At 39.9% G+C, this 27736-nt stretch overlaps 1 long non-coding RNA gene across 1 annotated transcript in view; it reads left to right on the plus strand.

Moving 5' to 3' along the window:
* The window catches only part of LOC110302826, a 47893-nt gene extending 20865 nt beyond the window's left edge, over window positions 1–27028 (plus strand). Inside the window, exons 2-4 of the long non-coding RNA XR_002378854.2 lie at window positions 23293–23468; window positions 25092–25128; window positions 25226–27028. This is a non-coding gene — a long non-coding RNA (uncharacterized LOC110302826). The remainder of the gene's footprint in view (window positions 1–23292; window positions 23469–25091; window positions 25129–25225) is intronic.
* Window positions 27029–27736: the final 708 nt, after the last annotated feature.

Raw genomic sequence — 27736 nt, forward strand, 5'->3', positions numbered from 1 at the left:
AAAAAATGGGAATGGGTGGGTAGGGAAGTAGGGGGGAGGGTATGGGGGACTTTTGGGATAGCATTGGAAATGTAATTGAGGAAAAGATGTAATAACAAAAAAAGAAGTTGACAGACTGAGCTATCATGCCCAACTCTCACAGGCAATGTTTGCTTTTAAAGCATCAAACCTGGCTAGAAAGTTTGCATTGTGAATATTGATATTATGGAACAATTTGTACTCTACTGAATGCTAGTTTGATCCCCCTGATAAGTTACATTCTAAGGAGTACAATCTATGGGAATTTGGGAGTAATTTCCAGGAGAAGCAAAGTTTATTAAGGTGGTTTTATAAAATCATGTAATTTACATACTATGATGGTTCATTTATGTGACAACTTGAATGGACTAATGGAGACCCAAATAATTGGTAAAACAGTATTATGGGGTATATCTCTAAGGGTGTTTCGGGGAGAAACTATAATTTGAATCACTGGGCTGACTGAAACAAATAATTGTGGAACTTGTACACAGTTCTACAGTTAGGGATAATCAGCCTCTAGTTTAAGAATACACTTCATAGCCAGGTGCCCAGCATTTGGGAGGCAGAAGCAGGCAGATTTGTGAGTTCAAGGCCAGCCTGGTCTATAGAGCAAGTTCTCTAGCCAGGGCTAGAGAAATTCCATCTTGAAACACAGAAACAAAACAAAACAAAACAAAACAGAACAAAACAAAACAAAACAAAACAAAACACCCCTGTATACTCCACTATCAATACCCTAGAGCCTTCATTCATGTTTTGGTCTAGATATTAATTTCTGTAAGTGTCCATTGACTAATCTTTTCCTTTTTTTTAAGCACATATTCACTGTTTGAAGCATCTCTCTTTATAATACTCTTTTTTTGGTGATTGCTTCCTTTGTTCAACATTACAGTCATGAGAGTCACTCACATTATGGACAGTAGTAATTTCCTTTATTTCAAATTTTTAATAGCATTTCATTATATGAGTACTTTATCCGTTCCACTGCTGGTGGATATTTGGACTGTTTCCAAGTTTTGTCTATTATGAATTATACTGCTACGAACACTTTCCAATTGGCCTTCTTCTGAATGTATGTCTATATGCAACATTCCGGGTCATAGAGTATGTGTTTGTTCAGCCTTACTCTTTCAGTGAGACGAATTTTCCAAGCAGTTGCACCGACTTGCAAACAACCAGATGTGTGTGGATTCTCTAACTGCAACATACACCTGCGAATGTGCGATGCCCTTTCTCACCCCGGGGGCAAGACAGTTTCAACACACACCTTTGTATTATGTACATTATTCATACTGCACAGTGCTTTAAGCCCAAAGAAATGGATAAGATGGAAAGAAAGAAAAGCTGGAACCTGGGGTGCAAGCCTGTAAGTTCAGCATTGCGGAGGCTGAAACAGGAGAAACTTGAGTTTGGAGCCAGCCATGGATGAAGCAAAAGAAAGAGGGCAAAAGCTGCCGGAGCTAGGGAGGGGATCTGACTGCATTCTGTTCATCTCTGATGTAACAAGTTGTACTCCTTGGGAGGACACTTTCCAATGCTTTGATACCCTGATTTGTTGGTTTATAAGGATACCATGTTTGGATAAATGTAACAAGATGAAAACATGAGGTGAGCTATAGGAAAAAAGACCATTCTCTGAAGATTTGTAAAAACTGGCACTACACCTTCGTTAAAACATCTTGCTGCCTACACTTTTATGCATCTCCACTTCCTGCATTGATTGCTTCATCTCTAGGACACATCTACCAAAATACTCATGAAAAAGTATCTAAAACGATTTAGATACTGGTTTGTTTATGTATATGTGTTTGCCTGCCTATCTGCGTGTGCACCAACTCGCGAGCAGATGCCTGTGGTAGAGGCTCTGGAACTGGGATTACAGGCAGTTATGAGCCTGCTCAATGTATATGCTGAGAACTGAACCCATCTACTCTGCAAGAGACGCACCAAGCCATCTCTAAAAAAGCTAAATAGATATACATATATATTTATATATATTAGTCTTTGAAGTTAAGTCGTTGGTATTATTACATCACCTCCCCTTTCCCTTTGCTCCCTCCCACCCTCCCATGTTCCTCCCTCCCCATACTTTCTCAAATTTATGAGTTGCATTTTTAAACTGTTGTTTTACACACACACACACACACACACACACACACACACACACACACACACACACACATTGTTGAACACATAACTACAACTTGCTTCGTCTGTATAATGTTTCTTGCATGTATATGTATAACCTGGGACCTTTCCCCTGTGCCCTCCTTCCCAAATAACAACTCGGAGGCTTATTTATTCATGAATAAATGCCTAGGCCATAAGCTTTGCCCCCCTTCCCACAACTAGCTTGTAACTTATATAGACCATTGACACTATTTTATGTCTGCCACAAGGCTAGTTACATCTCAGTTCTATGTGTCAGACTTCCTCTAACTCTAGGGCAAATCCCCCTGCCTTTATCTCCCAGAGTTCCAGTCTTTCTAGCAGATGTCTCACCTTCTAGTTCTACCTCAGCATACTGGCCATCAGCTTTTTATTGACAGGTGATGCTTCCACACAGTACACAAGAGATTCTCTCTATCTATATGATTTCAGGGCTGGCTACTTGGTATTGGATAGGCAAACTTGAGTGCTCTTCCCTGGGGAAGACTGTTTCTCCCAGTGCCAGGGTTCATTAGCTGCCTGTCGTTCTCTGTCTAAGGTTGAGACCCCATGAGATTTCCTCATTCATGCTAGTCTATCTATTGGAATCATCCTTCTTTAGGACTTGTGTAGGAGCAATGACGCTGATGAGAGCTCATGGGTGTTGCGGCTCTGACGTTTCTAGGAGGGAAAAAAAAAACCCTCTCACAGCAAACTTCTGGTTCTGGCTCAGGAATCATAGTGGGAGAGAGTGGGAAGACTGAAAAAGTTTTTTTTAATTATTTTTTTATTTTTTACTTTTTTATTTAAAAGTGTTTGGAGATTTGAAGAGGAAGAAGTCAAGGTCTTAGCCTCTGAGTTCTTTCTTTTCTTTTATACCTTTTGATCTGATTTAACATATTTTCCTCCTAGAGATGCTGAGGGAGAAGACAAGTGATTTGCCATCCGTAAAGGCCCAAAGACTTGAGTTCATGCTTTCATAAGAAATGACACCAATGTACTGACTGACTAGGGCGACAGGAATCCGACTTAGAGTCTCAGAGTTGCCGTGAAATGCTGGACCATGGGGCCACCTCTCATCCCTGTCTCAGAGAAATGGTGGAGAGGAAAGAGCGACTAGATACTTTCTGAGCAGTGACTTCAGTTTTCTTTTATCTGCATACCTCATGCTTTTGTTTTTGAGGGGGGCAAAGTCTAATAACCTTATGAGGGGAAGGGTTTAAGACTTCCTCAAACTTAAAGCAATGCTCACCTGTGCCATTCTGCTGGCTAACAGTAGCTTCAATAAAAGTTGGCTGTGAGGGAGGCTGCATTGGACGCAGGGAGCTGTGTGTCTCTGGGTTTGCTTGCTAATTCTGTCCGCTACTCCCACTACATGAGCCATCTGGAAGGAGGGAGCAGGCTTCAAGTTAAATTTGGACATCTATGAGGCATGAGATGCGTAGTTGCTCTCCTCATTTGAATTGAAAATTTGATCCAATTCTGGAGACTTCTCAGTTAGCAGCGACCTTCTGGATTGAGCTGTAAATCTGGAACCGACGGGAACATTATTTGCTTTGGTTTAACAGGGCAAAGTGCTGTCTCACACCTAGGAGGAGAGCAGTAGAGGGACACTTGTGTCGCCGCCATACCTGTCACTTTCCTTTAAGTGAAGCATCCTGCAGAACTTTAAAGATGGCCCTATGCCTGAGTTATCATAAGTACAAGAGTCTGATAACCTGGACTCTATACAGAGACTTTCTAATGCTGTTCTCATGGTGTCAGCCAAAGCTTCTGTTATAGCATTAGTCAGCTAAGGTCATAGTTTATATAGGATGAAAATAAGAGGAAAGTCAAGTGGTGTTGGCACATGCCTTTTATCCCAAAACTTGGGAAACAGGGGCAGGGCAGGATCTCTGAGTTCAAGGCCAACCTCGTCTATATAGTCAGTTCTAGAACAAGCAGAAATAGATAGTGAGACCCAGTCTTGAAAAACCAAAGAATAAAAAAAACAAAAAACAAAAAACAAACCAAACTAACAAACAAAAAACCAAATAAATAAATAAATAAATAAATAAACAAATAAGGAGCAATCAATGCATTGTTGCCAGAGAATGACAAAGCACGCAATTCCTGCTGCTACTGCGTGACTGACTTAGTGCCCTGTTAACTGCAGTTTATACCTACACAGTAGCTAAAGCTAAAAAGCATTAATGAGAGCATCGGCAAGAGCTGAGGTTTGCATCAAAAGTATATTTACTTTCCAGAGGTTGCAGCATTAGGTGCTGAAGGGATTTCTACTCCCCTTTGGTCTCTGTGGAGAGTTCTGTGGGGGCTGTGCTATTATTTGGCAGTTACTTTCCTGGAAAAACATACCCAAGTCATTACAAAGATGCATGTAATATATAAAAGGTGGATTCAAGAGAAATTTCATACTCCACCTCCTCCCTTTCCTGGTGGAAGCAGGGATTGAACCTGCATGCAAATCAAATGTTCTGTCCTGAGCTGTAGACCCAGATGTAGTTCCTTCTTTTCTAGTAGGACACAGACAACGTGGAATAGATGACACACATAAACTCTACAGAAGAGTCATCACTACAAGCACTCAGAATTTAACAGCTGGAAGGGTAAGTGGAGAATTTCAGCCCATAATCTTTTCTTTGTGCAGATGAGGCAGAGCAAGCTTATAGGAATTGAACCGCATGCCCGCTATAGCTCCGCCCCCCGCCCCCGCAACCAACTTGTATAAAGTTATGGGGTAAACACTGAGAAATATAAGAGGAAACTGTGCTGGCAGAGTTGAAGCATACATCTTTTAGAAAACAACTTTTTTTTTTTTTTATAATCAATGTCGGCCACTTTTCTGAGTTCAAAACAGTGTGGCTATGTCACTGAGAACCACACCTTTTCACATAAGACATAGCTTGATCACAAAATACAACATGTCTTGCAGGCCATCTAGTTATTTATGGATTTAATCAAAACATCCAGTGGGATAGAGACTATTCTGCAGACATGGTTTTATCCTCCTGTATGACATCCCTCTCCTATGGAAGAGTGTAGACTCATTACATAACGTTCCACTGATTCTAAGGTCTACAGTTCTCTCTCTAGTTTGATATCTTTACACTAAGAGACATGCTAAAATTAAAAGAATGTCATAGATCCACATTCTCCTTTTTAAATTAATTTTTTAAAAAGAATTTCATCCATGAGTATTGTGTTAGCATCACTTAGCACCTCTCCTGATCTCCTGCAACTCTTCCCACGTCTCCACAACTCGCCCCCCCCCCAGATCTCTAACCTCCTCCTTAATTATTGTTTCCCACATATAAACATGCATAGATATAATCTGATGACATTTAGAGTTTAGTTAGGGATGACCACTGGGATTGGGTAACCTAAGAGGGAGCTTGACCCGGAAAAACATGTATTCTCCCTTTCTTTGCATTTACTATTTGCCCTAGTCTCTCACCTAGGGGTGGGACATTGTGATATTTCCATCCGTGTTGGCGTGTCAACTGATGTTGTCATTGTGCAGGTCTTGTTTAGGTGACCCCATTGTGAGACTTCATGGTCCTATGTAGCAGACATTATCTCCCAGCAGACGCACTGGTCCTCTGGCTCTTACAGTCCTTCCACCTCAGTTTCTCTGCAGTTCCTTGAGGCTTAGGTCTAGGGCTTCTATGGAAGAGGTACCAGTGTGTACATGGTCAGTAGTTCTCTCCATTTCGACTTGCGGGTTTCTGGAGTGGTCTCTCTGCTATTAAGAGAAGCTTCTTTGATAGGATGTGAGAACGACGCTTGCACGTGGGTACAAAGTTGAGTATCTAGAATGAAGCTAGACAGGATTCTGGCTTAGGAAAGTAGCTGTAGGAGGTTCTCCTTTCAGCTCCATGGAGACCGGCTATGGATAGTTGGCTAGCTTTACATTCTCAAGCCGGAATTGCCTTCGATTGAGCAGGCCTTGAGCCCAATTAGACAGCCATTGTTTTTAAGTTTTGATTTGACTTCATTTTATTAGAATAGTTTTAAATATAAGGGCTAGGGATGGTTGTATTTTGGATAAGCTATTTGGCATTTATTTATTTATTTATTTATTTATTTATTTATTTATTAAGATAGGGTCTCTTTATGTGGCTCTAGCTGTCCTAAAACTTATTATGTAGACTAGGATGATCTCAAACTCAAAGAGATCTGCATGTTTCTGCCTCTCTAGTACTGGGATTAAAGGTATCTGCCCTATACCCTGATTCTACCACCTCCCTCCCCCTTTTGAATTGTATAAAAAGATAATGTTGTCTCCTATTTGCGCTTAATTCTTCCTTGGTATCTTGTCATTTAAACCAAGTACAATGGACCTCTTTAAAACTCTTTAGGGTGAAGGTTTCTGGGGATTTTGTGATTCTCATAGAAACATACATTTGTAGGAAACTATATTCCTCTGGGAAGCATTGGCATTCCCACGTGGGTTGTATTCCAGCAGTTTGCTTGTGGCTGCAATGCTTCTTATAAAGATTTAAAAAAAAACCCCAAAACAAAAACAAGTCAGGCAAATTGGTGCATGCTTACAATACCACATTTGGTCAGAAGGACTTCCACCAAGCTCAAGCTCAAGCTCAGTTTGAAGTGTATAGTGAGCTATTTCACAAAACCCAATCAACGAAACAAAGAAACGAACAAAAATCCCAACCAAACAAAGCATAGAAATAAGTTAAATGCACATAAGCACAAATATACACATGCACAAGACTCAAAGTCTAAAACATACAGTTCATATTTGTATGTGTGTGTGTGCGTGTGTGGTTTGTGCACATGTATGCACATATATGTGGATATTGAAGCCAGAGTTTGACATTGGGGTTCTTCTTCCATCACAGTCCACCTTAGTTTTGAGTCAAAACTCTCATTCAACATGGTTAGCCAGCAAGAGCTCATGAGACTCTGCTCTTTCCATGTCTTTCCAAAGATGGGTTTACAGGTATAGAGTGTGTATCTGGCTTTTTTTTTTTTTTTTTGGTGCTAAGTCCTCATGCTTGTATGGTAGGGACTTTACTGACTGAGCCATCTCCACAGCACTCTTGTAGTTTGTATTTTTAATTTAGGGAACAATATCCCCTGTAATCTGATGTATACTTCATCAACATTTGCCATATATATTAATATTTTCATAATGAATGGACACATATAGTTGAAGTATTTTATCCTTCTCTAACTCAACAGTAAGCTTATATCAGGCACATTTAAATACAACCCATAAAAACACAAAATCAGAAATCATCATATATAAGCAAAGGGTCAGTAAGCAAAGACATAAACAAAAACAAATAAACTCAAATAAAGCAATATAAGGCAGAAAAAAAAATCTCTAAAATGACCATTGAGTTTGTTGTGTGTTGGCCCTTTTACCCAGTGAGACTCCATTAGAGAAAACTAGGTTTTCCTTTGTAAGTAGCAGTCACTTGAAGTTAGTCTCTTCTTGGCTAGAGATGGGTGCTTCCAGTCTTCACTTTCCCCTCTCAACAAGGTCTTACCCTCAGTCTGTGGATAGCAACCAATAGCCTTGGTGTCACTTTGCTTCCTGTTCCCATGACCTTAAGTTCTGCTGGCCTAGAAGTTCTGGATCCAGAACAGGGAGAGCTCCTGCCAAGAGATACAGCAAACATCCCATTGAACTGGAAGCTCAGACTTCCCCTTGGCCACTTTGGGTTTCTGATGCCCTTAAGTCAACAAGCTAAGCAAAGAATAACAGTATTAGGAGGGATGGACTTATGGTGGCTATTCTTGGTTGTCAACATGACTATGTCTAGAATTAACTAAAATCCAAGCGACTAGGTACACTTATGAGGGATTGTTCTTAATTAAAATTACTTGAAACGGAAGGACATGCTTTTAGTCTGGATCTTTTGAGATGGGAACAGCCACCTAAATGTGGACCACACCTTCTCATGGTGACCCTGTGTAGAGGATGCGGATGAAGCAAACTGCGCTCTTTGCTTGCCCTCACTCTTACTGGCAAATCCATTCCTTCACTGGCACTAGAGCCTGCTTCTTCAGAATTCCAGTATGTACTGAAGACGAAACCAAGACATTCAGCCTTATCGATTGAACAGGTTTTTCCATTGGTAGGCAGCCATTGTTGGACTCACCAGACCACAGTCTATAAGGCACTCTAATAAATCCCTTTTAGAGACACAGACATACGCACACACGCATGCATGCAGACATACGCACATTCATTCTGTAAGGTCTGTTCCTCTAGAGAACCCCGACTACTACACTTGGCAACAGCCTGAGTTATTCAGTGGTTTCCTTGGGGTCCATTTGGCCAACAGCTAACTTAGATGTAACCCATTCCTGGCTCTGGAGATTTCACACGGTGGGTAAGCTTTATCTTCCCTGGTATTTGGTGATGCCTTTTAGATTTCTTTCATATTTGAATATATTGTAAGGAGCTGCTTCTGTAGTGGATTTCCATAGGACATCTCAAATGGCTTTTAGTGCTAGCTGTACCTCCCCATAGTCTCTCCTGTACCCCCTTCTGTCATCTCTCTCTCCACTCATCCTCATGTTCCAGTCCCCCTGTTCTTGTCACTCCATAACTCATACTTTTTTCTTGTTTTTATTCCCATCATCTATATCCAATCTCTGTGGTTAAATGGATTTAACATGACTATTAAGGGCTTAAAAGCTAACATCTGTATATATGAGACTATATATTCCATATTTGTCCTTTTGGATGTGGGTTACATCACTCAGGATGAATTTCTTTCTAGCTCCACCTGTTAGCCTGTGATTTTCTTTATATTCTATTGTATAAATGTCCCACACTTTCCTTATGCATTCATCTGTTGATGGACATTTAGGCTGCTTCATTTTTTTTTTTTCTATTTTGAGTAGGTCAACAATGAACACAGATGAGCAAGTGTCTCTGTAGTAGGACAGAGTCATTTGGGTATGTGGCCCAGAGTGGGATAACTGGATCTTGAGGTAAATTATTTTCAGCTTTCTGAAGAACTGCCACCCTGATTTTCATAGTGAGTCTACAAGTTCGTACTCCCACCAGCGATGGATGAATCTCCCTAACGGACCCTACATCCTCGCCAGCATGAATTGTAATTTGTTTTATTGATCTTAGCCATTCTGACAGGTGTAAGACAATATCTCAAAGCAGTTTTTGATTAGCATTTTCCTGATGACTAAGGATGTTGAATATTTTAAATGTTTCCCAGTCACTTGCGCTTCCTCTTCTCTGTTTAGTCCTGGTTCCCATTTTTTAATTGGGCTGTTTTCTCTATGTCTAATTTTTTCATTTATGTTTTTTCCCCTTTATATAATCTTAGAAATTAGCTCCCTATCAGATACGTAATTGGCAAAAATTGTTTTCCATTCTGTAGCCTGCTACTTTGTCCTAATGATGGTGTCTTTTGCCATGCAGAAATTTTGCAACTTTATGAGGTCCCATTTATTAATTGTTGACCTTAGTGCCTATACTAATGGTGTTCTGTTCAAAAAGTCTTTTCCTATCCCAATGGCTTCAAGACAATTCCCCACTTTCTCTTCTATCAGATGTGGGGTATCTGGCCTTAAGTTGACATTTTTTGAACTGTTTGGAGTTGTGTTTTGCTAGGGTGATAAATATGGATCTATTTGTGTTCTTCACGTGCAGTCATCCAGTTTGGCCAGCACCATTTGTTGAAGATGCTGTCTCTGACCCACGCAGTGGGTATTTCTGGTTCTTTGTCAAAATTCAGGTGTTAAGGAACATTTTCTAAGAACAACCACAAAGTATCAGATTACCTTATTATATATAAGAATTGCTTTAGAGTTAAAAATCACTATTAGCAACAATATCAATTCCCATTACAGTAAGTACAGAATAGTTTTTCATCGTTTGACTCTCTGTTTTTTTCTTCTCATGATTATCTCCAGAGGCTGCTTTGTGTTTCAGTGTTATTTTGCTAGAGACCGTTTTACATAGGCTTTTCTGGATGTTGCGGTTCATTTTAAAACCCAGGTGCACATTTGCATGAAAGCTTTTGCAGAAGATAAAGACAATCGATGATGAGTAGGAGTAACTGGGATCTTTAAGGAAAACACTGGGGCTGCTTAAAATGGTGGCTCACCACCAAAAGAAGTAGAGGTGGGGTGCTGTCTACCTCCAGTATGCTTCGTGTTGAGACTACTGAAAAGAACCTGTACCTAGCAAACTACAGCGATGCTTAGAAACCCGATCTAAGCCCCACCAGTTTCCCAGGAAGTGGAGTGGTTTCAATGGAAACGCCTCTATACTGCTGGGATTTAATTGACCACACATGGTGGAGAATGTGAGCGGAAGAGCTCAGAGGATTACATTCAGTCCCTGCAAGGAAAAGCCATCCAACTTAAACAGGAAGGAACATCATTTGAATGCTAGAGATGGAACAAAATTGCTGTAATTTCTCAGGTGGAAATACTCAGGTGGCTTGATATTTTCTTTATGTTTTCCTGCAGAAATGGGAGGGGGAGGCAGAGGGAGGGAGAACAAAAAAGCACAACCAAAAAGGCTGTATTTGAAGCAAAGTAGGAAAAAAAAAACTTTAAAAATAGAGCAATCAGAAATGGAAGGGGAAAAAGGTTACTGTGACTTTCTACCTCATAATTCGTGTTGAATTCAATTAGCAGTGATGGATCTGTTTTGCCTAGTGTTCATTAACCATCAGAACCACCCATGGAACCATCATATTAATCAGCTATGACTGTGCTTTTCAGGTTTAGAATCAATTTGTTTATCTAATTAATGTGAGTACCTCTCACTGGATGCCATTAGGGTTTCAGAGAGTGTTAATCGAATCGAAGAAAGAAATGAAAATATTGTTTTTAAAAGCGTCTAATAGGATAGCAAAAACAAAACACCAACAAAAACCTCCCACACGGAATTACTATACTAGCTGGATAGGTAGATAGATGTAAGAGAACATATTCAAGTAGGCAGCATTCTTTCCTTTGGCATGCAGAGGATAAAGTAGACTATGTATCGAAGTATACAGCAAGAAGTTAGATAAGAGGCTAGAGGGATAGATAGCTCAGTGGGTTAGACCACTTACTCCTCTTGCAGAAGACCTGGGTTTGATTCCCAGCACCTCATGGTGGCTCATAAACATCTGTCTCTCTGAGCAGAAATGGACATGATACCCATACATATATGCCTGAAAAATGTTCATGTACATAAAGTAAAATAAATAATAAAACCAAGATAAATAAATAATTTTTTTTCAAGACAAGGTTTATTTGTTTAGCCCTGACTGTCCTGGAACTCACTCTGTAGACCAGGCTGGCCTTGAACTCAGAAATCTGCCTGCTTCTGCCTCCCAAGTGCTGGGATGAAAGGCATGCACCACCACTGCCTGGCTAAAATAAATTTTTAGAGAAGAAATGAAATAATCACATCAATTAAGAAATATGCCAATAATGTTGTTAGTGTTATGCTGTGAATGCCGAGTCATAGGCTAGCATGTGTTGGTTTAGAAAGCTAGCTGCTCCTGCTTAAGGAATGGAGTATTTGTTTCTCGCCAAGTCTTGATGAATTACTGAAAACTCTTGTTATTCTTCTTGGCTGTTGCAAAAAAAGTAATCGGAAAAATCATTTGAGTTTGTCGGCCAAGCCCTGGTGCTGAGAGTTAATTTTGGCTTATTGTGTTCAACATGTTTAAAACTGTCGACAGTTTTTGTTCTCTCTAATACTTAATACGGTCAGAAGTTTAAAGGCAGAGAGATTTTTCTTGGTCCAGTGTTTGCTTCTTTCCCGTTGGGAAACATCACCGTGCATGACAGCTTTAATGCTGGAGTTGGCAGGGTGCTGTGGTTGGGAGCAAGCAATGAGAAGTTTCTCTCTGGCTCAGCCATATGGGACCAGCCCTGCTGCCCCTCCCTCCGCCCCCAGACCCCCCAGGAGCAGAGTACCCATCTTCCACTTTTAAAGGCTAAATGGCTCTGGACAAATCCTGGGAGAATAGGCAGTCTGGGGAATAGCAACAGGGAGTTGAGGTTCTAGGAAATTCCCTCTCTGAAACCTGTCCAGGCTCCCAGCAGAGAACTAAGGTGGTTAGAATTGTGGTCAACATGGCAGACTTTGGTTGCATCTATAAAAACTGATGCCTGTGGATCCGTTGGATCAGAATAAGAGAAATGTAGTGTTTGGAATTCTTCTCATGAGCTTCACTGCAGCCCTTAGATTTCCAATAAAGGACTTTTCCAACAAGTTTACTCCATTAGGGAATTATCACAATACAGAACTGCACACGACAACACATGCAGAATTTCTGCGTGTTTTAAGGGGAAGGATCAGGCTAATGAGAACGTAGCCCAAACTTCTGCTTCCTGACAATTGAAGTCGATGGTTATGGAATAGAGAATGCAGTAGGCTCACACATGGTAAGTTACAGAACAATATATCTACTGAAAGAATTTATGGCATCTCAGCGTTCTCTTTTTTCCCCTTCTTCCCCTCCTCCTCCTCTCCCTCCTCCTCCTCCTCCCCCTCCTCCTCCTCCTCCTTCTCTCCTCTTCCTTCTCTTCTCCCTCCTCTTTCCTCCATCTTCTGTGGTTCAAGACATTATATTAGGGTTACTTACATCAGCCTTGGTTGTAGACCATGCTGATCTTGAATTCACTAAGACCTTCCTGCCTCTGCCTCCAGAATGGGGGATTAAAGGTGTGCATTCCTACCCCCAGTTATGCTCCATGTTTTAAAGATGGTGAACTAAAAGCTATCCAACCTCATTTTGCTAATTGAGTGTATGCTTAATTGAAAAAAATATTAAAAACTAAGTGGCCCTTCCACATTTTGGCCAAAGGACAATCTGAAGAACCACAACGGGGTCAGAACTAAGTATTTATAGGTGATTTTAACAACTAAACACCTCGAAGGCAAGGGGAACCTTGTTGTGTGATTAAAACAGAACAAACACGGTCGCCTCCAGGTTGCAAGCTGGGGACCACAGGACGTAAGGAACAAGCAAGATGATTAGGAGTTCAAAGCCACCCCTCCCCCCCCACGCACACACATACAGCCTTCCTATGCCCTAAGAAAGACAAGAATACACATCCTTGAGTTTCTATTGTCCATTCAGAAACATTAAGAACTGGCTCCTGAAACCCTTTACAAAGACCCTAGCTTTAATAGGTTACAGGCAATAGCAGCTACCTTGCTACTAAATTATATAACTAGATGTCTTGGGTTGAAACCAGAAATTTAAATAACAGGTAATGGGTTTCCTGGTAGAATATTGGGAGACATTGGTTCTGCTAGAGAGGGGCAGGCATCGGGGCTATTCAGGGTGGTACAACCCCAGGACAGAGAATGTCCATAAATAAGGAATCCAAGGGCTGACATTTAATGTTCAAAAAGTATTTCAGAGTGACTGGTCACCTGTGGCCTGGATTATTCTACACATAATAGAACCGAGGGCAGAGATGGCTTTTGTCTCAGGAATAATTCAAGAAACAGCTGTTCTCTTTGTTTGTTGAAGGAGAATGGGTTCCAAGACAGGAGCACGTGCACCCAAAGGATGGTTACAGACAATCAACTGGGGTCCGGAGAGAAAACATTGCAACTATGATTTATTTTTGCTCAGTAATGACAGAAGGAAGTGAAGTTTATTGGATGTGTTGACCTGTTTTCTGTCCTGAAGAGTGTGGAAGATTTCCAGAGATGGGGAGTGGAGTCCCACAAGACAGAAGGGAGCAGAAACATGCCACTGTTCCCACCCTTTTGTTTGCTTTCAGATTTCTGCAATGAGACACAGAGCCCAGGCAGGAGATTTACAGCTTATACTTGCTTCGATTGAATGAATGCCTATTAAATAGATACATACCTTGAGGAAAGACCCAGACAGAAGAACAGTAAGATAGCAAGGGTGGCTATCTGCCTGCTTAGCTTTATGACAGAGATAGGCAGTGATTGAGTCAACTCTTTTACCAGCTAAGTAATAAAAAATATTGTTTAAAATATAGACTTAAATCCATCATTGATAAATGGTGTCTGTGCCTGCTAGTGTGACACAAACTACTAGAATCATCTGAGAGGTGGGAACCTCAGTGGGGAAAAAAATGCCTCCAAATGGCTGGAGGCAAGTCAGTAGGACATTTTTCTTCGTTTGTGACTGATGGGGGAGGACCCAGACCATTGTGGATGGGGCCATGCCTGGGCTGGCCATCCTGAATTCATTAAGAAGGAGGGCTGAGCAAGCTATGGTGAGCAAGCCAGTGATCAGCGCCCCTTTATGGTCTCTGAATTAGCTCCTACCTCCAAGTCTCAGCCCTGTTTCAGTTTCTGGTCCCAACGTCCTTCAATACTGAACAGTGATGTGGAAGTATAAGCCAACAAATGAACAAACAAAAACTCTTTTCCTCCCTACGTTGGTATGATGTTTTGACATAGCAATAATAACCCCAAGAAAGACAGTGCCCAAGTTTAAATGGTGTACTGTCCTTTTGCTACATACCCTCTTCAGGTATTATAGTTATTTCATTTTCTGGGAGTGCTAGAGCAAGTAAGCCACATCGGAGGAAACCAAAGCCATTTATTCTCCCATAGTTCTGAGGCTGAAAGCCCGAGATCAAGATATCAGCACTCCTGCTTGCTCCTTTCAAAGAGTCTTCCTGGCTTATAGATGGCCACCTTCACTGTCTTACCTCCAATAATTACACTCGGAGTTGCTGAGAACTTCAACATGAATAGAGGGTAGGAACTGTATTAATCAGGGTTCTCTGGAGTCACAGAACTTACAGCGTGTCTCTATATATTAAGGGAATTTATTGGAATGACTTACATTCTGCAGTCTAACTAATCCAACAATGGGCAGCTGTGAATGGGAAGTTCAAGAATCTAGTAGTTGCTCAATCCTACAAGGCTGGATATTTCATCTAGCCTTCTGTGTAAGCTGGAATCCTGTAGAAGTAGGTTCCAACAGATGTGCTGGCAAGTAAGTGCAAGCAGATGAAGAAGCAAGCCTTCCTTCTGTCATTGTCTTTTTTTTTAAATATTTTTATTAGGTATTTTCCTCATTTACATTTCCAATGCTATCCCAAAAGTCCCCCATACCCTCCCCCCCACTCCCCTACCCACCCACTCCCACTTTTTGGCCCTGGTGTTCCCCTGTACTGGGGCATATAAAGTTTGCATGACCAATGGGCCTCTCTTTCCAGTGATGGCCCTGTCCTGTCTTTATGTAGAAGATATGGCCCAGATTAAACGTGTGTACCACCATGCCTGGAACTAAACTGTTCACGGAACTTGCTCTGTCCCAGGCTGGCCTTGAACTCAGAGATCTGCTTGCCTCTGTCTCTTAGGATTAAGTGCATGTGCTGCCTTGCTTGGGCCTAAGCCTCTCATAACCATTATGCCTCAAGGTCCAGATCAAAAGCCTTTATCTTCCAGCCTTAAGATCTGGATCACAGGTGTGCCCTCCATTTCCAGATATAGTCAAGTTGATAACTGAGAATGGCCATCACAGGTACAGGTACAATTCAGCCCATAATAATCGTCATTGAAATTATACTTGGGGTCAGAATTAGGTCACTGTTGACCAAATTTTATAGAAACATATTTATAAAAGTTCTGTACCCATTCACTTTCAAATTATTTAAAAATATCTTGTATTGTAACTTGACTCATCCATTAGAAACTTTGGTTTGGGAGTATGTTTTGTGGCTTAATTAGGTATTGCCATTAATTCATTAAATTAACAAACATTCAATGCTTTCCAGGGGAAGGGATTTTTTGTTTTTGTTTTTTTTAAAGGTGTCTAGAAAAAAGCAAGACATATGCCCTTGCAGAGTTGACATTGAAGCAGGGAAAGAGGCTGATAATAAATCATGTGTGTGAGAGTTGAGGTTGAAGGACTTGCCCCTAGCTCTGGGAGTGTCGCCAGACACGGCTTTTCTCTGACAGCCCACTTGGCAATTGCCCTTGCCTGAAGAGAGCTACCTCCGTCAAGGTTATGTACCTATCCTTGCCAGTACACCTGCGCATGAGGTCTGGTCTCTCTCTCTCTCTCTCTCTCTCTCTCTCTGTGTGTGTGTGTGTGTGTGTGTAGGCATCGCTATCACTAATGGCTTCATTCAGACTGAGCCTCAGTCCAAACATCCTCCATGGTAGTTTCTTGAGGAACATAATATTAAGTAACGATACCATAAATAGTATTTATGTTGCCTTAAGTAACTTTACATCATATAATAACACCACGCTTTACTACAATTCCATATCCTTCCCCACAGGTTCTGCATATACAGATTCAACTCATCATACTGGGAAATACTTCTTAAAAGTTTGCAACTGTATTCAACATATAGTCATTCCCCCCTTTTCCACAATTTCCTACATAAGATAATTATGTATTTAGAATATCATTGTATTAGACACTATAAATAGTCTAAGGATGACATATAGTCTGAGAAGATATGTGTAGGCTATATGTAAACAAAAGTTTGCATATCTTGAGCATCCAAGGATTTGGTTATCCTACAGTGTCCAGGAATCAGTCCTTATAGATGCCACGTGATTATTGTTTGTCTCCCTTAATAGAACTCACCCTCTGTGATATCCGGGACTTGTCTTTTTTTTGTTCACAGGACTATCCACAGCTTTTGGAATAGCCCCTGGGAGGTCCAGTGCCCATGTGACTATTTGTTAAAGTAGTGGACAAATATACAATGTGGGGTAAAGAGAAGTTCCTAAGACTAAATTATCATTATTGTGTACAGTACTAACTGCAAAGACTTCACACAGCACACGTGCTTGGGGGAGTAGGTATTTATTATTTCCAGTGACCAGATGATTTATTATTCTGCTTCCTAGAAGCCATTACTTTGATTCTATTGTTTATGTGTTAATTCATCAAATGTTTACTGCCAAGCACTGCATTAAGCAAAAGGTCTAAGAAGGATAAGTAATATTCTTTGCTACTATAGAGGCTCCAGTTCACTGGCAGGGTGCTGGTGGTATTTTCTTAGCTAGCTATTGAGTTGTTTGTCCATGTGTAAGCTAGCCAATTTGTATATTCTTCCCTCTTTGAAACACTCAGTGTGGGATTCGCACCTGTTTTCCAATTTTTTTTTTTTTTTTGCTTCTTCAATTACTCAGCCAAAACTATATTCATGTGAGTCGCTGGGTTAACAGGTAGCTATGCACTGCAGAAAATGTTGACTTTAAATGCTCTGAGGAAATTCTTTTCATTTTCTAGCTGCTTATTACTATATTATAGGTTAGGATTTTCAAAAAGGATTTTTTCTTCTAAGGAACAAAAATTAACTAAAAGACATAAAGCATACTGTAAGAACCTGGCCATCTACTGACTATCCTTGAAGGTTTAGCTTAGATATTGCTTCTTCCAGGAAGGCTTCTCAGGCTTAGCCAGCTACATTCCTTCTCTAATCCTACTACATCCAGCCACAGGGTTTACTGTCTTGGCAATTAATACATTTTCCTGGAATTCCGCCTTCTGTTTTCTTTCTTTTGAGACAGAGGCTCAGCATATTGACTTGGCTGGCCTGGAACCAGATTCATCTCAAACTTGTAGAGATCCATCAGCTTCTGCTTCAGAAATACTGGGATAAATGGCTAAGTGATAAACGATAAGTGTCACCATGCCTGTCTGGAGGCCTGGCTTTGATTCAGTCTGCTTTAGTAACTCAGAAGTTCCTAAGGGACCAGGACTCATTGTTGAATTATTATTGTATCTCCTCTGCTGTCTGTGGGTGATACCGGGTGGTTAGTTAGACTTGCGATAAGCAACACGTGTCACAGAGCAGGCACTGTTGGGTTTTATGAGCTCTTACATTGGCCGACTGAAGTATGTGCTGTGATCCCTTCCTGTTCTGCAGTGACGGAACTGAGATCCAGAGATACCAAGTAAGCGACACAGTCCAGCGTTAGTGATCCAGTTGGAGTTTGAATATGCACAATACAATGTGGAATCCAGGATCTATTTATTTATGCTTGTTTTCTTTTTGGTAGAGAGTACACAATGATTGCTCATGGATCTTTTGGACATCCTTATCTGTTCTTTTGTATTCCCCTACTCTTCTGAATTTACCTCCCTCTCCACCCTAACTAGAGCCCTGCCTTTTTGCCCAGTTCCCCATCAGATAATTTGTACCCTGCTAATCCCCTCTCTATTGCTCTACCCACTCCTCTTCCATCCCGGCAATGCTCATATTTAACTTTCCTCTTTTTTAGTGGATAATACAGGCTCTGTACTAACTACATAGTCACTCACATGTGAAGATTTCGAGCTAGGAGCTTCCAATAACAAAGAACATGTGGCGTTTCCCTTTCTGGGTCTGGATGACTTCTCTCAATATGATCTTTTCTAGTTCCATATGCTTACTAGTAGACATAGTGATTTCATTTCTTCTTAGAGCTGAATATACATATATATATGCACATATGTATGCATATACATATATATGCATATATGTATGCATATACATATATGTATGGCTCTTTCCTACTCTGTGAGCTTCTCTTCCATTCAATGTATTGTTTCCTTTGTTGCACAATGTTTAGTTTTATGAGGTTTTATTTGTCAGACATTGGCCTTATTTCCTGAGTGAATGGTGTCTTGATAGGAATGTCCTTTTGTACACCTTTACCTTAGCAGACACTACCTGTGTTGTCTTCTAGAAGTCTCAGCATCTTGGGATTTCACACTACAGTCTTTGGTGTGTTCTGAGTTGAGTTTTGTGCAGGGCAATGGGTTAGAGTCTAACTCTATTCAACTACATGTGCTCATCCAGTTTCCAGCACCATTTCTTGAAGAGACTCTTCCCTCCAGGGTGGACTTTTGGTATCTTTGTCAAATATCAGATTGCTGTCATTTCATGTACTCATGTTTGGGTTTTGGATTCTGTGCCATTATCTCCCTGTCTGTTCTTGTCACAATATTGTGTTAGTTTTATTCCTATGACTTTATAATATATCTTGAAATCTCTATAGTAATCCCGCTCCCATTGTTCTTTCTACTCAGGATACCTTTGGCTAGCCAGGGTGTATTGTGGTTCCATATGAATTCTCCCTGCTCCCCCCCCCCATTTCTGTGAAGAATGGCATAAGGATTTTGACTGATAGTGCATAAAGTCTGTGAATTGGTGTTGGTAGGATGGCAGTTTTCATATTTCTTCTACCAACCAATGAGTATAGGAGATTTTTCTGTCTTCTGGTGTCTTCCACATAGATCACTTTCTTCAGAGATTTAAAGTTTTAGTTGTAGGTGTTATTCACCTTCTTGGTTGGGTTTATTCCCAGGTATTTCATTTTCTTTCAGGTGACTATAGTCCATGGAGTTTGTCTATGGACTCTTTCTCAGTGTGTTTGCTTTTGGTATGTAGGAAGGCTACTAATTTTTGTCACTTGGATTGGTATTCTGCTACTTTGCCGAAAGTGTTGATCATTTCCAGAAGATTTCTGGTAGACTATTTGAAATTCCTTATGCTTTTACATATCATATATCATATCATATATCTACAAATAGGGATAATATGATTTCTTTTTTCTTATTTGTATTAATTTCCTTCTCTGACATTATTGATCTAATTAGAGCTTCAAGTACTATATTGAAAATGAGTGAGGACAGTGGACAGTTTTATCTTCTTCTCGATTGTAATGGGATTTCTTTGAGATTTTCCCCATTTGGAATGATGCTGACTATGGGTTTGTCCGATATAGTCTTTATTATGTGTAGATATGTTCCTTCTGGTCAATCTGTCCTTAGAACTTTTTTCACGAAGACATTTTGTATTTTGTGAACAGCCTTTTCTTCACCTATTGAAGTGGTTGTGGAATTTCTGTCTCAGGTCCATTTCATATGATTTACTACACTTAGAAACTTAATGTTGAATCCTCCTGCATTTCAAGGATGAAGCCAACTTGATCATAGCAGATGATCTTTTTTGATACATGCCCGAATTCAGTTTGAAAGTTTTTATTGAGAATGTTTGCATCTCTGATCACCAGGAAAATTGGCACATAGGTTTTGGTGTGTGTGCGTGCTGTGTGTGTGTTTACCTTTACCTGGTTTCCGTACTAGATTTATGGTGGCACCATAAAAAGAGTTTGGAAGTGCTCCGTCTGTTTCTGTTTTTGGAATAAATTGAAGAAGCGTTGGCTGTAGATCTTATTTGAAAGTCTGGTAGAATTCTGCTTCAAATCCATCTGCACTTGGGTTTCTTTTTTTTTTTTTTTGTCAGAGGTCTTTTTATTACAGTTTCTGTCTTATTTGTTATGGGTCTGTTTAAGTTGTTTATTTCTAGACTAAAACTTTAGGCATTTGGATAAATCTAGAAGTTTATCAATTACTTAGAACTTTATAACTTAAATTCTACCTTAAAGTATTCCCTTATGAGATTATGGTGAGTGTGTGTGTGTGTGTGTTGTAATATATTTCTGCTCACCTTTGATTTTGTTAATTTGGATATCCTCTTTCTTCCTTTGGGCTAATGGGGCCAAGGTTCAGTTACTCTTGTTTGTTGTCTCAAAAACCTCGCTCTTAGACTTCTTCATTCTTTGTATTGTTTTCCTTACTCCTATTTCATTAATTTTTGCTCTGATTTTTGTTATTGAGAGTTGAGTCTCCAGGAGGAATTATCTAGATCAATTTGGCCTGTAACTTGATTGTTAATTAATGGAAGCAGACCCAGCCCACTGTGGGTGGCACCATTTCCTAGGCAGGGGGGTCCTTAGTTTATAACAGGAGAAAGAGAGCAAGCAGGCAAGGATATGCTTATTGTCTCCGTGCTGTTGATTGTGGGCATGATGTGCCTCACTGCTAGAGATCATGCCTTGACTTCCCCAAAAGGATGGACTGTAACTTGAAATTGTAAGCCAAATGAAGGTTTTCCCTCTTCTGTTACATCCTTCTTATTCTGTTGTGTTTTATCCCAGCCACAGAAATGAAACTAGAACAAGCAGCCAACCACTAGATGCTGTCACATTCTCAGGGACTAAGAGTTAATGTTAATTCTCTAAACATGTAGACTCTGTGTGTGTGTGTGTGTGTCTTTTGAGTCTTGAATCCAGTATCTCATGCATACTAAGCATGATTTTTAATGGAGTTATACTCCAACTCCTCAATATGTGAATTTTGAGGGAACATATGCAGCCCATAATGCAAGGGTGTCGTATTTATATCATTAATCCTCTGTTTTTGTTAGATGTGGCTTAGGGCTTAATGAAAGTGGTTTTGAATCCTCATTTTGTTTCCCAGTGTTCTTGCCATTCCTCCCTAATTTGTGCCAACTGCAAACTCAGTATAACTTCTGTCTGGATTCCCACTGACTGATGAACCTGCACAAGGTAGTAAGTGATCCAACAGCTCAGCAGTAAGGCTCAGGATAATGGGATCTAATTTGTCTTCTTACTGCCTTTGAACCCCTGCAATAGCCTCTGAGCTCTGTGGCTGGCTTCCTGGTAGCCATTGCTTTATATACTGTTTTTGCTGTAAGAGGTGGAGGATACTAGTGAACCCTTTGGTGCTATTGTACTAAGAGATTCACTTGCTTTGGTAGCTTGGGTAACAGAAAAGTCCCTGGCTGAAGAGAGGCTTCTTGGATTGTTGTCCTGGTTTCGCAATCATCGATATTATGTAATCTCTTGGACTTTCACATTTTTCACTTGGTTAAAAAAAATGAGATATGATACCTGTCATATTTTCAGGGCCTTACAGGGTTTGTGTCAGATTCCAGTGGAATGTGTTAGGCAGAATCCTATAGGTAAAGCACTGAAGATACCTGCTTAGGTAAAGGCATTGGTGCTTTCGGGTTCACCTTTTCAGCTTATTCTTTGGCTAATCAGTCATTACCAGAAGGAGGGTGGTGAAAACACCCATGTGTCTGAGGTTATTATTCAATCATTTCAGAGCTCTTTTGAGGACCAACATGACACAAATATATTTGTAAATCAAAGTTGTAAATTAAAATAGTATCGCCTCCAAGATTCTGATCTGTCCTAAGTTTCTAAATCATATGATGAGGGCATGTATATTGAGTTTACTATCTTGGATCCAACAGAATTCTGAAAGTAATTATGTTTCAAGATCTTCCTGTAATGATCTTTTAAATAATATAGAACAAAGCATAGAATATACATTTACATTAGCTAAATAATCAATAACGGAAACAATTACAGTTGATGCTTCCTGTAAAATAAATATCTGAATATCTAATCTTGTTTGCATACCCCTCTCCATTGGAATATATAAGCAACTGTCCTATAGTAACTATATATCATCATTGCATTGTAAATATTGCCAAGTCACCTATCCTTCTGGAACAGAATCCAGGTTCGGTGGATTGGGACTTAACATACATGTGCCTCAAGGAGACTTAGAAGACATTGGGTTATAGAAGAAAAGATGGAGAGGGTTTGAATTCATTGTACAGCTACATGTCAGATTGTATGCTATTTAAATTTTCATTTAATCCTGAAAATTCTGAGGTAGCACAAATATAGCAGCCGGGACTAGAGTGTATATAACAGTTAAAATGCCAACGTATTCAAAATCGGCTTCCTAAATTATGAGCCACGTCTGTTGATTCTATTTGTAGAAAATAACATTGAAATTTAAAAAATAAAAATACAACAAAAAACCTTTGCTTTTCAAATTAAGATGAAAAGGAATAGAGGGGAATCCTGCTCAGTGTCAGGAGGGCCATTGTCACACCTGAGTACTGTCAGGTCGTGAGTGTTACTTTCTGCAGGGTTGCCATGACCACCCTAGGTTTTTTTTAGACAATGAAACTGAAGGCTGAAATACGTGTTCCACATGCTAAGTGATACAGATCAGAGTTGGGCTGACACTCTCTTTGACTTCTAAGTGCGCATTTGTTCTGTACCCTAAAGTGCTAAGCCTGGAAACTGGGAGACTTCTTGCTGCCTTTGGGACTAATTTATGACCTCTCAACCACTTAACTCTTAGATTTCACCTTCTTGCCTCAAACTAGAGGGACAGTTTTAGCTTAAAGGTAAAGAACATTTTTGAATCTCTGGAAAAATCCTGGAGGAAAGTCATGAAGGGCTGTACAAATGTAAAGTACTAATTTGCAAAATATCATGAAGTAAGGTTTGTTGTTGCTGTTGTTGTTAGTTTAACTCTTTTCCTAACTTAGGTTGTCGAGAAACAGCAGCGGTACCCAACAGAGTTACCTGAAAAGATGGAGAACTCGGTATCTTGATTGTCCAACACTGTAGCCACTGTAGATTTGGCCATGGACTGCTGAATGTCTGGCCACTGTGACTGAAGAAGTGAAGTTTTAATTGTATTGAAGTTTTTATGAATTTAAAGGTAAACTACTTGCTATATATTGCTGTGGTCGGAACAGACAGGACAGGATGTTGGATGATTTTATGCAAAAATATAGATTCCTAACGATTGGTTTTGAATGATCAATAATCGCTGATGATCTAGCTAAGGAGCTGGATGAGTCTGTGGTACTCTTTTGTCCTCACGTCATAGGGCACACTAGAATTGTTGCTTTGGTTTTAAATGAGCAAGATATTTTAAAGCCTCCTAATTTTTGGTAGCCTTAAACAACTAACCCATGCTTACATGTTGGATGATACAAATCATGATACATGTTGGTTTTCCTTTTCCTCTCTGGGAGAATTTTCCAGGTATGGTAAGACATGCCTTTAATCCTAGCACTTGGGAGGCACAGGCCAACCTGATCTACACAGAAAAACCATGTCTTGAAAACTCAACCAACCAACCAAACCAAAATCGAAACAAAACAAAATAAACAAATGAACAACAACAACAAAAAAAAAAAACCAGGGGAGAATTACACATGGCAGGCTTGTGCTGAGATTTGAAAGTGCTTCTAGTTGGGAAAGTCTCTATCATGATATGGACTAATGTCTAACTAAAAGCCAGTTTTCTTTTATTTTGGGAGAAATTATAATACTGAAGGAAGAACAGAATAACTAACTGGTCAACTGGTCAACCTCTATGTATCTTTGCCAACTGTCATACTCTTTGTTTGTTTGTCTTAGTTTGATTTCTTTGATTGTTTTGTTTGTTTGTTTGTCTCACTATGCAGCTTTGGCTGGCCTGGAACTCACAGAAACAACCCTGCCTCTGCTTCCCAAGTGCTGGGATTAAAGGCACATCCAACTGTGCCTGCCTTATCATATATTTCATGGTAAGTTCAGTTTAGCAGTCTGGATAATCTTTCATCGTCTAGTTTAATTTGCATTTTTTGGTGATTTTAAAAAATATAAAACCAAAGGAAACATAATCTTTTCACAAAGCTGTCTTCCTTCCCCTGCCCATTAAATGACTCAATAATACATTTAATTGGGACCATCTTAAATTCTATAAATACCTAATACCCTCCTGATCTTACATTTTTAAATTGATCATATGGTTCACCCCCTTTTGGTTTCATACATGTTGTAGTTATCTGGAAGAGAATACTTTTTTTTTTTTCCATCTTTTATGGTTAGAAAGGTTGTTAATCAGCACATATATAAATTTAAAAATAAAAACTAAATTAAAAATAAAGTAAAAAAATTCTTTTACCAGGAGAGTGACTGTAGCTATTCTTAGCCTTGTGATTTGGTAGACATTTGCCTTAACCCTGTAGTTTTAACTTCATGCTTTCTTTAAACGAAAAAGTGAAACTTTACTTACAGAACTTCTAAGGACCCTTTAAAAAGGATTCCTTTGACCCCGTGTTTGAACAGAGCATCCCTACCCATCCAGGATGCTCTGCGTCGTTTTGACTGCATCAAGCTACGTGAAGAACTGGACAGTGGATTTATTCTGCATGATGTTGGGAAGAGAACAAATTTTTTTCAGAGACCTGAAACTTTCTCGACTGATTTCACCATTGATCTTATCTTGTTGCTTTCTGTTTTTACCTCAAGGGTAATCTTAACCTTAAACCATCCTGTTTTCCTTAGACAGACCCCATAATCGTTGTCAAGAAGAAAAAATTCAAAAGGTAGTCATCATGGGGGCAACTTTAAAGCATTATAAAAAGAAACGAAACGGGTATCCTTTGTAAGCCCAGCCTAAAAAAGATTTGTATTTCCGACCAGGCATTAATTTACATAACGGAGGATGGCAGGATCTTGCTCTATGACAACTGTTTGTTTGTTTGTTTTAGTGAAGAGAAAAAGATGTTACGCCAGTATGTTTAGCAAGAATGCTCAAGAATGGAGTGAAGCACAACCAAGAATTTAGTGTCTCCATCATAAAAGGTCTTTGGAAGACCCGTTCCAGTGCCATGAAAGGAGTGTTTGGTTGGGAATCTGGAGAAGTGGAGGCTCCTTTGCCGGCGGGCCGATAACTGCCCACGTGATTTCCTGCCTGCCTGCCTTTCTCTTCCCAGGAAAGCAGCACGTTTGGCTTCTACAACATTATGATGCAAATAATCCTATTTTATAGCTTTTTGTTTAAGTGCACAGGCAGGCTTTGACAAGTGGCTGTGAAAGGGAGAGGTCCCTTGTGTTCTGGGGACTATGCAGTTGTGCTCTCTCTGCCCCCTCCCCCATCTACCTGGGTACCCTCCTTCGAGGCCCCTCCTCATTGTTTTTTTTTTTTTTTTTTTTTTTTTTTCCCTGCGTGGGACGAGGCACATGGAGAAAGCAGTTGTTGACTTTTGTCTCCTTGGCATTTTTCTTGAACCAATTAAATGAATGATGTAGCAAGTGCAATTGCCGGAGAGTTTAAACCCCGTAATGGCCCCAGTGGGTTACACATGGCTGATCCTTGACCCTATAAAAAAGGCCACCATAAAAATCCGCCAGGCAATCCGGAAGCTGCTGAAATTCATTGCTCAATGAGTCATCTGCTCTTGTCAACTGGCATGAGTTAAAGACATGAGGAAACAGGTTATTTTTGTGGTAACTAAAGTTCAGCAGATGAACAAAAAGTTGCCGTTCAGTTCTCGAGAGGAACAATTATGCCGTTTCAAAGCCAACAACCCGTGCATCCTCTGGGAATGTCTATCATTCAAATGTCTTTCCAGTCCTTCCAAGAACACAAGGATGGGCAGCCTTTGCCGTTTCTGTGCAGCTAGAAATAGAGGGTGTAGGAAGAGACTCCGAGGAAAGACTTGTTTCAAATTTTCTTTCCTTTTTTTCTGGGTATTCATTTCTTCATTTGTAAAACAAAGCAGTTTTTTTGTTTTTTGTTTTTTTATGATCCTTCAAGGTCAGATCACTTCTGTTCTCTATGTTTGTGACCTGTGAACCTAGAGGCCCCAATGTAGTAAAATCTCACTCAGTGTTTTGCTAAGGATTGGGTGAAAGGGCAGCTGCTTGTAATCTACTTTAATCAACAAGTACAATAAAAATACAATAGCACTAAGCCACCTAACAATGAGATGCTTGAAGCAGGCTTTTTGATATATCTTTCTTTTCATACGCATATAAGCTCTTCAAAACCAGCAATTTGGTGGCCTTCTATTAGATCATTGCTAATATTTTCAATACCTTACATAGGAAAAAGTATTGATTTATTATTATTATTTTTTGGAAATAAACCTTACATAAAAGCTTTCCATAACCTCGTAATACAAAGTCTACAGACATAAAAGTAGTCTAACAAAATTCCCTTTCTTTTCAAAATGTCCCTGTTCTTCTAAGAATAAAGTATTTTCTGGGTGGAGGAATGACCATCTATAATTAAGGAACATCATCATCACCACAATCAACAGCATCATCATCAACCTCCTCATCATCACCAACAGCAAAACAAAACAAAAAAAGTCGTCTGAACCTTTCTGATTCTGGAAACCTCTTTACGTTTTCTTTAAAGGCATTGGAAATTCCGAGGCGTCACTAAATCTATCCTACAGTAGTGTGAGAGTTATTTGCAACCTAGCTCCTGGCAAATGGGTAAGAAATAATTCCTTTATGTTAAAAATGTGGTTTATTTGATAGGTTTTGTGAGTTTGCAGAGTTATGAAGAAGTTTCAGGATTAAGACAACGAGGCCAGCATTCAAATGATAATAGACAGCTTTCTCATAGCTCTAATTGTCCATAAGTCCAGATCACTGGAGATGGCAAAACAGCCAAATAGTAGCACAGTGGCTGAGCAAATGTTTAGTGATTCGGTCCCTGGAAAAGTTAGCTGTATGCTGAGAGTTTTATCAGGTTAACAAATAAAGGATTTGGATATAGGCCCTGCAATGAAAGGTGGAGAGCCAGGGTTTAAACAGCAACTTGACATGGAAACCACATACAGGTCTGTCAGAGAAGCCATTCTTGTGCAATGCTTATGGTCATAGCTCGGCATAAGCAAGGCCTGCTCATGGAAGGACAGCACTATGTCAACAGGCATGTCCTTTTATTTTTACTTTTTTTACTTTGAAAAATCGTATTGTATATGGACAATTATAGACTATAGGTGGCCATTCTAGATCATTCCTTTCGATGTTAAATAAAAGTATGAATTCTATAAGTACCTCTTTTTGTGCCTGCCAGAACCTAAGTCTTTCTAAATTGATAGTTTTATACAGTGTCTAGTTCTCATATAAGATATGCTTCCTAAAGAGTTAGAACCTCCCCCCAGTATCTAGCTGCTATTTGTTCTGTTTCAGTAG

This window comes from Mus caroli, chromosome 10, assembly GCF_900094665.2.
Source record: "Mus caroli chromosome 10, CAROLI_EIJ_v1.1, whole genome shotgun sequence".
NCBI classification, from domain to species: domain Eukaryota; kingdom Metazoa; phylum Chordata; class Mammalia; order Rodentia; family Muridae; genus Mus; species Mus caroli.